Source organism: Nicotiana sylvestris, chromosome 9 (assembly GCF_000393655.2).
Source record: "Nicotiana sylvestris chromosome 9, ASM39365v2, whole genome shotgun sequence".
In the NCBI taxonomy this organism is placed as follows: domain Eukaryota; kingdom Viridiplantae; phylum Streptophyta; class Magnoliopsida; order Solanales; family Solanaceae; genus Nicotiana; species Nicotiana sylvestris.
Genome location: NC_091065.1, coordinates 184,741,191 through 184,753,957, shown reverse-complemented (window position 1 = coordinate 184,753,957; position 12,767 = coordinate 184,741,191). Strand labels below are relative to the sequence as shown.

Genomic DNA, 12,767 nt, shown 5'->3' with positions numbered 1-12,767 from the left:
TCTTGTCCAAATATGAGTTTTTGTTGACAAAAGACAACAATTTTCATTGAAAGACCCCGCTCAAACCAAAAGAGCAAGTGAATCTATTAAATATGTGGTAATCCAATTGTGAGACTTTTGCACAAGACAATCACCCCATTAATTTTGTGTTGATCCCCTTTCAGTGATTGACAAATTTCACCACCTAATTTTTGCACTGAATTCCATGCTAAGACATCAGCAAGTCATCACTTCATAAATTTTTTAGAGTGTAAATTATAAACTCCTCACCAAAAAAACCCCTCCTGTTTATTTTTATTTGAATGAAGTTATCAAACATTTCAGTCAAGAATAACTGTGTAAAGGTATCTCTTTTTTTTTGGGTGTGTAAGGGTATAAGATAAATTTAAACCATTAGAGATTCTGTGACAACTCAACGAAGAACAAATCATAAATGGATGATCTAAATTAGATATAAATTTAAGTTTTCCCCTTTATATCAATTCCCTGAAGTCATGAATTGAGCTTTAAGCTCGACATTATGATATTGCATTATATGATCATAGACAATACAGCTTGTTGAAATGATCATATTTAGAAAAGAATTTAGATTATAACTACATCGATTCGTTTTTTGAATTACTAGATTGCCTCTTAAAATTGGCATAATTAATGGCTTCATGCTAGTAAACAAAATGAAATGTTTTAATAGTTATTAAAAGAACAGTTGTTCCAATAAAAATTTGTATGAAAATGGTATATTAGCAAGCATTTCTAGAGATAAAATGTAAGATTAATACAATATTTCTGCTTTTAGGTTCACCAAACACTTAAGAACTTAACCAGATAGATCGAATGATCAAAATTTAACACTAAAAGAATTTCATTAAAGTTCCGCAGTTAGTACTTAGTAGGAAAATGACCTGTTTAGATTTAGGTGTTTGAAGACTAATTTAAGAAAGTCTTGGAATCAAATAGAAGTACGGAGTGACAAATTCTTTCTTTGAATTTGTTGACAACCTTAAAATTATTGCATTTCATAGTGTGACATATTTTGAAATTTAAGGTAAGTCGGATATGCTTTCAACAAATAGGCAATGCTTTTGAACGACACACAAAACACTCTCTAGTATTTGTACAATTGAAAATAAAACTGACAGCTATATATATATATATATATATATATATATATATATATATATATATATGTTAGAGTTATGTTTTTTACTGGCTCAAGCTACATAAAACTATATAGGGGAAAATAAGTATCCACCAATAGAAGGGATAGACGCGAAAAACAACAGAGTTATGTGTTCAACAAAAGCTGAGCCATACCTGCTAAGGAGTAAGAGGATGCCTCCAGTGATTAGAACAATAACATGGAGAGCCAACGTATAGGCACAGGAGGAGAAAGCCAATCCCCAAAATAGCAGCAAGATGAAAGATCTCTTCTTATTCGTTTAAACCAAGTGGACCCAAAACCAAAGATTTGATCTCTACGTTTCCCCCCATAGTTTGTCCTCTTACAATAAACCACTTTGAATGGTTACTTACTTAACATAGGTCGATTCACATCGTTTTTATACGCAAATTCAGCAGTTGGAAGAACCCGCGATGCCAAAACGCCAAGAAGAACCACTTATTCTGATGATAATTCTTCTCTGCTTGATGCTTTTGACTCCATTCCGGAGACTCGTCAGTGGTGCAATTTGATTCAAAACTGCAATATGAGGAAGAATCGATCAGACGTGAAGAAAAAAAAAGACAAATAGGCAAGACTTTTGGAAAATTGATGGGAGGCACTGATCCGAGTCAATAGAATTTGGCTCTCCTAGTTCATTGATTGAAATGAAAAAGAAATTTTCTGAAAATTATCAAGGAGGTTCAGCTGAAAAATAGTATGATTTGATCCATTCATGGAAGATCTATCTAGTGCTTCCTAAACAACAGTTAGAAAGTAGAATGTGATGAAGTTATCCTAATTCATAAGCAAACACTTCCATAATTGGAGCTCATGACCAATGTATGATGAAGTTTTTCATTAAGGTCCCTGCGGTCAATTAGTGATGTTACAGGAACAGCCATGAAATAAATTGTCACCTCGCCCAAATTACTAAAAGTTTGAAAAATATGGGATTTTTTTTGGTGACAAGTGAAGAAAAGGGGACATTAGCAGTTGAACACCTCGTAATGATATTGTCAATTTATGAATTTGCACATGAGAAGAATATCTGAATGACTGGTTAATTTTCTATGAAGATACAAGGATTAGAGATTTATAGCAATCACCTTTTTGCCTACTACACACACCAAAACTTTAGATCACACCCCCGTAGACGTAGTGAAGAATGAATCTGCGGACATTAGGACCAATTAGTAGTCAAACAACACACTCAGTCACCAGCCAATGTTGCTCCTTTTTATTTGGTTCTCTTATGCTTAACTTCTTTCTTTTGTCCCACAACAGTGATACCCTATCTAATAACTCACGTAAAATCTCTAACTTTTTTCTCCATTTGACATAGATCTACTGTAAGGAGGCAAAATCCAAACATGAAACCAATCTTTAACTACAAACAAGGCCAGGAAAGTTAACATATATTTACTTTGTCTTCATTACTCCTCAACTTACTCTTTTGATCTGTACATAGAACTAAAAAAGTTACTTATGCCTCCGCATCCAGAAGCAAAAGAAGACTTGTGGAAATTATTCATACTTAGTTCTAATGCATCTCACATTCAATCCAAAGCAGTTAAGCAAGAAAACCGTTCACAAGTCATGTAATCAAGGAAATTTACATTCTTTCAGCTCCTCCTCATGGTACTGCCGATAGAAGATTTTGCAATGGAAATTATCTCCTAAGATTTCAATTATTTTAGAACCCAGTTGATTAATCCAACTATCCAAGCATAACCAAGAGAACGCCACATAACATTTTTCCATACATTCACATATTCTATACAACAACAATTACTAGTTGTGTTAGGGTCCGAACAAAGCTCCGTAATCGAATAAAATACTATCAATGGTATAAGGTTTTTTTGGAAAGTCATGCGGGTTTAGCCAAAAGTGGACAGATGATAAGATGTTAAGTGAATCACTGGGCTGGTTTAGCACAACAAACTGGTATAAGAGCCAATGTTTTGGACAAGTTTGGAGATGGCGGAGTGATGGTGTGGAGCGGACTTGTGTTCCATGTCCGTTGGAAATAATAACAAAAGAGAAGCCAATCAGTCTTGATGGTGGCTTTGCCCATAAAATACTTGGAGAATATTGGTGGCACATATCTCTAGATATTGAGTTCGAGGGGCCCGTCAATACTAGTGTGGGCTATGCAGTATTTAGATCGATAGTGAAATTTGGAGAGGTGCAAACAAAGCTCCACTTTTGAACTTTAAACTTGAACAAAAATAGAAGCTAGATATAAGTGAGTGCCTTTTGGAAAACAATGAGGGCTTGACCCAAAATCAGATTTCTATACCATATAAAGTGAGTCTTTGGGCTAACTTGGTCCAACAAGTTTGAGTCAGCTATATAAATTTTCAACAGTAGTAATGGCGCAGGCTAGCCACTTTTCAATATTAAAAAATAGCCACAGTCCTGAAGTTTCAACCTTTACAAGTGAAACTACATAATAGTATCCCAGAGTTTCACCTTCACCTTTCACTTGTAGAAGGTGAAACACCAGGGTACTAACTAATTTTCAATTACAAGGGCGAAAAAGTGGCTATTTGCGAACAAAATTTCCTTCTCAATAGGCATTTCGCTATACTTGAACTTTTCATTCCCATACTCAATAATATAGGGGGAAAATAATGTTTTTCCCCCAAAATGTGCAGTTGCGGCCTGCAAATTTCACTAGTGTGTAATTTTTTTGAGAATTCAAAATATATGCAAAACGCAGATGTGTAATGCAATTTACATTGCGTCCTAAGTTAATTGAGATAACGGGCGTTCTGAGAGATGTTGTTAGCTTAAACTGCATTTAAAATACAATTTATAAATCGCATTTTAACAATGCAATTTATAATTTGCATTTATGAAATGAAACATACAAATCGCATTTAACCATTTGTTATGACATTATTTTGTGAATTTTGCAAATAGCATCATGCATACTCCTTCTATGGTCTTGAATTTGAAGCGGCACAGAATTTAATAAAGAAAAGAATACTTTTGAATTTAAGAAAAAAAAAAAGAATACTTTAGAAAAGAATACTTTTGAATTTATAATTTGAAGCGCCACAGCATTTAAGAAAGAAAAGAATACTTTTGAATTTTATAGTACATGTCTAATATTTGTAAGGTTATAAAACTTTAAAAACTTGTGGCCTTAGACATATCTTAACATCTATACAGCTATAAGAAACTTCTCATTAAAGGTTAAATGGAAAGTGTAAATCAACGGTTTTCAAATAGTAAAATATGTCATTCTTTTCAAAATGGACTAATAAGGAAATAGTATCACAGTAGAACGGCGGGAGTACATGGAATAATTAGTGCATTTCCAAGATGATTATTGACCATTTATTACATCAAAAAGGCATAAAGCGAATACTAATTGCATTTCTGACAAGCATTTTATATACTGCATTTCCAATATCGCAATTTATAAATTGCATTTCAGAAATGGAATTTATAAGTTGCATTTCAAAAATGGAGTTTTTGACTAATATTGTCCCTTATCTTTGAGGGAGGTCTATTTTGGTCCCTTAAATATAACTCTGCGCATATTTAGTTCCTTAAGTATGCTAAAGTGGAGCACATGTAGTCTCACTGACAGAATGTGTTAAAAAACTAACGGTGTTAACAAACTCTTATTCATGAAGCAAATCTCCTCTCCTTTTATTGGATAACACAAATTATTACTTTAATTCATCATTTTTAGATAATGTTTCTAAAATTTTGACCTTGAAAATATCATCTTTTGTGCCAGTTTTCAATGAGAAAATGACACTGTGTAGCCACTGTAAAAATAATATCCGGAAAAATATATAAAATTTTGTATATTATTTAATATATATATACACAAAAATTATACAAATTTTATATACTTTTTTGGCTACCAAATGTAAATAATTTCTGGCGCGGGCTAAAAGTGATAATACAATCTAATTATTTGTTTGGTTCAATAATATGCCTAGAAGTGATCTTGGCAGCTCTATTATTTTCAAATTTTAACTTTTCTTTTTGGAAAAATCAACTGAAATTTTTAAAAGTAAAAGTTTCATCGTTAAAATCTTAAATTTATCAGCTCTATACTATTAGTGGGTGTTGGTTTATAAGCAAATTAAAAAGACGGTAAGTGCCGAAACCAACCCCGTTAGTTTTTTAACACATTCTGTCAGTGAGACTAAAGGTGCTCCAGTTTAGCATACTTAAGGGACCAAATATGCTCAGGGTTTATTTGAGGGACCAAATATGCTCAGGGTTTATTTGGGGACCAAAGTAGACCTACCCTCAAAGATAAGGGACAATATTGGCCAAAAACTCTCAAAAATGCTATTTAAACTAACTTTATCTCCTAGATGATCCGTCACTTAACGCATATAAATGGCATTTCATATATTTTGCATATTTTTCGAATTCTGACAAAAACTACAAACTAATAGAATTTTTCAGCCAAAATTCCCCACATTTTGAGAAGAAAAAAACATTATCCACCAACAGAAAGGATTAACATGAAGGGGAAAAAACAGAGTATTTTGTTCAACAAAAGCTAAGTCATACCTGCTTAAGAAGTACGAAGATTAGAACAATGAAAGTACAATGGAAACTCTTCTCTGCTTGATTGTTTTGGCTCCATTTTTGTGACTCGTCAATTTGATTTAAAAAAAGAGAAAACAAATAGGGAAGATTTTGGGAAATTGACGGGAGGCTCCGACCCGAGTCAATAGAATTTGGCTAATTTTCTTCCCTAGTTGATTGCTTGAATTGAAAAAGTAATTTTCTGATTATTATTAGGGTGTGTTTGGACATTGGGCATCACTATTACAGCCTAGTAATTACTTTAACCACACAAAAAATAAAAATAAAAATATTAGTAATTAGGGGTTTTTTCATGAATACCGAGGCGAAGTAGGCGTTTGGACATAAAAATATAATTTTTGGAAAAAAAATAGTATTTGAAAAGTAAAATTATATTTGGACATGCATTCCACTTGAAAAAATATTGCAGTCCTGTGAATTATAAAGTAAAACCTCCACTATACTAGTTATGGAGGGGATTGGTGCCGGATTGAACAAGGCGCTTCGACGCCAATACCGTAGCTTGATTGAAAAGCAATCCCTTACCATTTTGGTCGAGTACAACCTCCCAAACGCTAGGTTCAAGTAACTTCATACTTTGAAAATCCCGAACTTCAAATGTGCCGCCAGGAAAAAACTCATTTTAAAAAAAAAAGTTGAAATGTTCATGAACAAAACACATTTAAAAAAAAAAAAAAAATTATGGACAAATGGAGCCGAAGTACTATTAGGGTGAGATTTGTACGCTTCACTATTTAAATACGGGATTTAATTAATTCTATTTTTAAAGGGTACCGGATTCAAGTTTAACTATAATGATGCAATGCCAAACTCTACTATGTACGATTATTTTTCACTATCATATTTTAAGTCACTTTATTTTTCTTTTCTTTTTTGTTGTTGTTATTGTTCCTTTCGTAGCTTACATTACTATATTATTGTGTTTACGTTTTTTTTTTAACCGATGGTCTATTGAAAACAGTCTCTTTGCTCTAGGGCTGCTTATCGGGCGAATTGGGCGGTTAATTACTCTTAACGGTTTGGCTTAACGGTTATCGGCTTTTAAATATATTAATTCGTTAGCCACCCGATAAGATATCGAGCGAATTGGTATCGGTTTAGATCTTATCAGGTGGTTATCGGACGGTTTATCGGTCTAATTCAATCTATATTGCGTGCATTAATAATTAACTCCTACGTAAGAATTGTAGAGTGAAAAGATGAAGCAATGGCTGCCAACCATCACATAGAAAAGCAAGAATATGGATGGGAATCACCACTGTACCAGTCATTATTTATATGTATTGAAGAGCGATCATATTCATCAAACTGAGAAAACAACATTTTCTTATTCATTACATACGTCAACATTATACAAGTAGCCTAGTAATGTTTCAATGGAGGAAAAGACTATTGTTTCCTTATTGATTTAAGATCATATGCTACTGAATATCCATTCAACTAAACCATTCAAATTGCAGAGAAAGATCACATACCTGCTGGTTGAAATTTAGACGTTAGGGTTTTTGATTATTTAGGAATTAGGCGTTAGAGATAGAGTACTGGAAGCGGAAGGGTTTTTGATATTTAATATATATATATATATATATTCTTAACGGGTTAACGGATTATCCGTTAAGAAAATTGAATAATCCGCCACCAAACCGATAAGCCGTTAATAAAAAAAATTCAATCTGTTCCCAGTCCGTTAAACCGTTAAACCTATACCAATAAACCATTAAGCTTCGGTTTCGATTCGATTTTGAACACCCCTACTTTGCTCCCATAAGAGTAAGGATTAATTCTGCATACATAATATCCTTCTCAAATTCCATTGTGCGAGATTATATCGAGTATGTTATTATTGTATATTTTAAGTCATTTTTACGTATATATAACAAACAACGTACCCATCATTTCCTTTTTTTATATGTAGAAGAAAAAATAATGACTATGGTCGACATAAAAAAGAAAGGGAACAGGACAATAGATTGTAGGAAGTGAATTCACACTATTTTGTGAGTATTTTTATCAATAACAAAAACATATATATTTACAAAGCCAATATTTACATGACATGTCATGAATAATATGTATTATCACAAATTATTTGATTTGACATAAAGAGACCTGGTTAGTATTTTGAATGGGTAAAATTGGGGTCCACAAATTTGTAAGACAAAAATGAGCCTCATACAACTAGTAAAGAGACAGTTGAAAAAGAAAGGGTTAAAAAGGATAATAAACGAAATGGGTGGCCTCATATCAGCATATTTGAGGTTATAGGCTTATAGCTAGCTAGAAATTTTACACGGAAAATAATATGGGCTAGTCAGTTTTTGAAAATAATTGAAAATTGATAATTGAAAAATAATTAGTATTTACAAAATTATTAAAAAATAGATATTATTTTGAGCATAATATACTAGATGTTGGAGCTATTGTGAATAAACTTTCTTGGAACTCCAAGACATTATGAAATACCATTTTATTATGCTTGAATTTCATATGTAAAAAATTAAACTCCAGCATATTATGTTAGAATATTTCCGAATTTTAAAAAGTATTTTCGTTCAGATTTTATCGTTACATGGAAAAATATCTAAATTTCGATTACTTTTAAAATTATGACTATTTTTTAATTATCAATTGTAAATTAAACTATTTCTGCTCTCTTTTTTTTCAATTTTACATGTATGCTGTGGATTAATTGTAAATTTGTATAGTTTATTTTTCAATCAAAAAGATGAAAATACAAACAAAAGAAAAATCACAAAAATGGAAAAGAAAAGAGCACAAAATTTTCTGTTTGGTTGCCTCTTGTGTTAAGCAATTTCCACTCCCAACTAAGAGGTTGTGAGTTTGAGTCTCAACAAGAGCAAGGTGGGAAATTTCTTGGACGGAAGGATACCGGTGGTCTATTTGGAAACAGTCTCTCTACTCTATGGTAGGGTAAAATCTGCGTACACACTACCCTCCCCAGACCCCAAGTAAGTGGGAATACAATGGGTTGTTGTTGTTGTTGCCTAACATGAAGCTTGTCGTACTACAATAGTTTAACGAAACAAATTACAAAAAAAAAAAAAAAAAAAAAAAATTCTAAGGCCAAACCATATCAACACAAATCCTTGGAAGTTCTTCAAATTCCTCTTCCTTGTCAAAGTAATTGTTAAAACTCTTTTGCTGGAAATTGATTGAGCTCCTTTTGAAGCCATAATAGTACAAGAATTGACAGCTGAAGCTGAAGAAGAAGAAGAAGCTGAAAATGAGGCCAAATAATCTGTATTTTCATGTCTAAGAAGTTCAGATAAGAGAAGAACTAGAGAAGCCATTGAAATTCAGCTTAAATATTTGATTTTCTGGCTGAATATATTTTTCTTTTCGAGATTTGAGGCAATGAATTGAAGATTTGCATACACAGATATACAATTTATAAGCAAGAAAAAGTGGTTGAATAATAAAAAGAAAAAGTTGCAGCCCACTGATTATTTGTTTCTCACAAATGGAAAAGTGACCAACTTGACTTAATCTGTGTGAGACTTTAATACAAGAATTAGAAAACTGGGGGCCAACAAAAGCAATTGGCAGAGAGGAGTGAGGTTATATTGTTTTGTTTTCGAGTGCTACCCTTTGTCGTTTAAGTCTGATATTTAAAATATATTCATAATTTTTAATGTATTTAAGGATTAATTAATAAATAGTCCACTATTTATTTTGAATAAATCTGAGGTTGTTGCTTGTAGTTTTAAGGTTTGTCATATGCACGAAAATATAACTCGCGGAACCTGCTTGCCGGTAAAAATATAACTCAGTATTTATATTAAATTAAATAATATAATCTTAACATATAGGAGTAATAATTAAGCAAACCTGTCTTGCCGGTAAAAATATAACTCAGTATTTATATTAAATTAAATAATATAATCTTAACATATAGGAGTAATAATTAAGCTGAAGATATATATATATATCGCTTAATCGTACTTTATATATATATAGACGTAAGCAGAAATTTTTGTAAGTGATATCGAAATTTATATAAGAACGAAAATAAATAACTTTAATTATCATACAATAAGAAATAGCATTAATCCATTGGTTTCATTGGATTTTAAGTTAAAAAAGGTACTAGGTTCAATTCTACATAATTACAATTTTTAACCGACCTCATAGAACATAGTCAAGCAAGACAATCTTTGTCAAATCGTGTAATTTTTTTTTACTTATCCGTTTTCTTATTGTATTAATACACATATTTAATAAAAAAAATCGACGAAGCGGTGTCGCATGACACCACTTTGTCGGACGTAATATATTTATATATATATATATATATATATATATATATTAACATTGTGCGCGATTAAGTTTTTACTTTTTTATTGCCACCAAACCTCTAGTTCATTCTTCAACCAACACTGTTCAACTTTGAGTACAAATAAAACTAGAAAGTTTTATTATTATTTTCGTACAAAGCAAGAAAAGATGAGGAAAACACACAACTCACACTAGAAAAGGTAAATACATAATATGAAAAGGTAAATACATAATATGAGGTTTTAGGGTTGGTTGTAATTGGACGCTAATGCGCCAATCTACCAACAATTTGCATTATAACACACAACCAGATCTAACACATCTACAGCAAATCCAACAATCATCTTTACAATCATTGTAAACACAATCTCTCCCACAAGTCATAAGATTAAGTGATGAGAATAGCCTCTTCTCAAGTCCCAAGAGATTGCTATCAATATCCCGTGAAGCCAGTACTTGTGTCTCTGAGAACCACGACATATTGACTGAAAATTTATCGTAATAAAAATTGATCAGAATCAAATGATGAGAAGTATTACATGAATGAAAAACACACATCCAAATAATATGTATAGAAACACTTTGAAGACCATGTATGTAGTAGCGAAGTCAAGAATTTCGTTAAGAATTTTCAGGATTTAATATATATATGTTAAAAAGTAATATTTGTCATATATACACTATAATTTTCTTGTAAAATATGTTCAACTAACCACCTTTCATCGGATTTAGCTCTGACTCTGCTTATACGCATATATGCGTACACAATCACCTATGTAACCATATATATATAGAGTAACAAAGTGCAATAAGTAAAATCGCTATATATAGAGAGATAAGAGAGATAGAAACTAACTAGTGGTTGTCATGAGAAGAACGGTTAAAACGAAAGCAAACCTAAGCAACGCCATGCTAAGAATAACTCTTTATGATTTATGAAAGTTTTTTTGTGAGCATATAATTGCTATTCGAAGGGGCGTAATTTATAGACCTTCCCCTCTAATGATTGATGAGGCTCTAGAATAATGAATTACAATTGTTTTGTTGTTATTTTTTCATTATTATATCTTAAATTATTTTTTTCTTTCTATCAAACCTTGTGGAGCTTGTCTTAATTTTTAAATAATGCATTCTATATTATAAAAGTCCTTTCTCTCTGCAACCACCCAAAAAAAAAAAAATTAACATGAATGAATCCAGATATCTAGAATTATCAATTCCATTCATTCTGCAGTAGATTGTGAGAATTGTAGATTAACTTGACCAATAGCAATTTTACGAATTGAATAAGGCTACTAACATATGCTCCACTGTAAAACTATATATAGTTTGAATTACAAACAACAACAACAACAACCCAGTATAATCTCATTTAGTGGGGTCTGGGGAGGGTAATGTGTACGCAGACCTTATCAACAACAACAACAACAACCCAGTATAATCCCATTTAGTGGGGTCTGGGGAGGGTAATGTGTACGCAGACCTTATCAACAACAACAACAACAACAACAACCCAGTATAATCCCACTTAGTGGGGTCTGGGGAGGGTAGTGTGTACGCAGACCTTACCCCTACCCTGAGGTAGAGAGGCTGTTTCCAAATAGACCCCCGGCATCCTTCCCTCCAAGAACTTCCCACCTTGCTCTTGGGGAGACTCGAACTCACAACCTCTTGGTTGGAAGTGGAGGTTGCTTACCATCAGAGCAACCCCTCTTGTCAGTTTTAATTACAAAAGAAAGTGCAAAAAAATCTTTTTAATTATATACACTCTCCTGCATATTCTTTCTACTTTCTACTATACCCCTGATTTAGCATATTATTACGTTAATACTATCGCATAATTTAGTGAATTAAAGGAAAATGTTGAGGCAATTTCTAAGGCCCAAATTGTTAGGTCCATTTCCATTGCATGAAGACTATCATGATCAGATGGGTCTCACTTAAATTTGTCATTTCATACCATCCTTTACAATTTACACGTTTATCACATATTTAAATTATCAATGACCATGTAGGCCCCAGTAAATTTTATCATCTCACATCTCTCCCTTATTCGGAATCTTTATATGAACTAGCCCCTTATATTTCGCGCGGCTAAAAATATCCATTAAAAGGAGCAATGGGATCGTTTTTCAAGCACGAATAAAACGATATAAAAGGGTTGTGCAGCCTAGAGAGGCTATACTAATTTATTGGCCAAATACATAGACAACCCCTTAAAGTTACCATACTTTTTTCACTTAAACACCTCAACTAAGATTGTTACCTATTGAACACCTAATGTTAGTAGGTAGTGTGTCTATTGAACCCTTCTCTAACAATCAGCCAAAACAATAAAGTGTGTGTAACTCACTCGATATCGTGGCAAATAATGAATGAAACAGAGACATGTGGCTTTAGGCCTAAGAGTCCGTTTGGCTTAGCTTATTTAGAGTAGCTAATAAGTATTAGATGTTGAACAACACTTTTAAGTGTTGAAACTGATTTAAAAAATAAGCAGTTACGTGTTTGGATAAAAGTGCTAAAATTAATAATAAGCAGTTGAAGAACTACGAAGAGTTTTGTTTTAAAAAGAAGTATTTTAGGGATAGAATAGTAAATATTTTGGTCAAACCTAAAGTGCTTATAAGCTGAAATTTGATAAGTTGGGGGAGACCAACTTATCACTTTTAGCTTGTAAGCACTTGACTTATGAGCACTTTTAATTTTACCAAACGCGTAA

The 12,767-nt window shown here is 32.4% G+C and overlaps 1 long non-coding RNA gene across 1 annotated transcript; it reads right to left on the bottom strand.

Annotated features, from left to right (window-relative positions):
* Window positions 1–10,081: 10,081 nt before the first annotated feature.
* LOC104222709 (uncharacterized) lies at window positions 10,082–10,993 on the bottom strand. The gene is made up of 2 exons (XR_709981.2): window positions 10,902–10,993; window positions 10,082–10,530 (listed from the first exon to the last, which is right to left on the bottom strand). It is a non-coding gene; the product is annotated as an uncharacterized lncRNA (long non-coding RNA).
* Window positions 10,994–12,767: the final 1,774 nt, after the last annotated feature.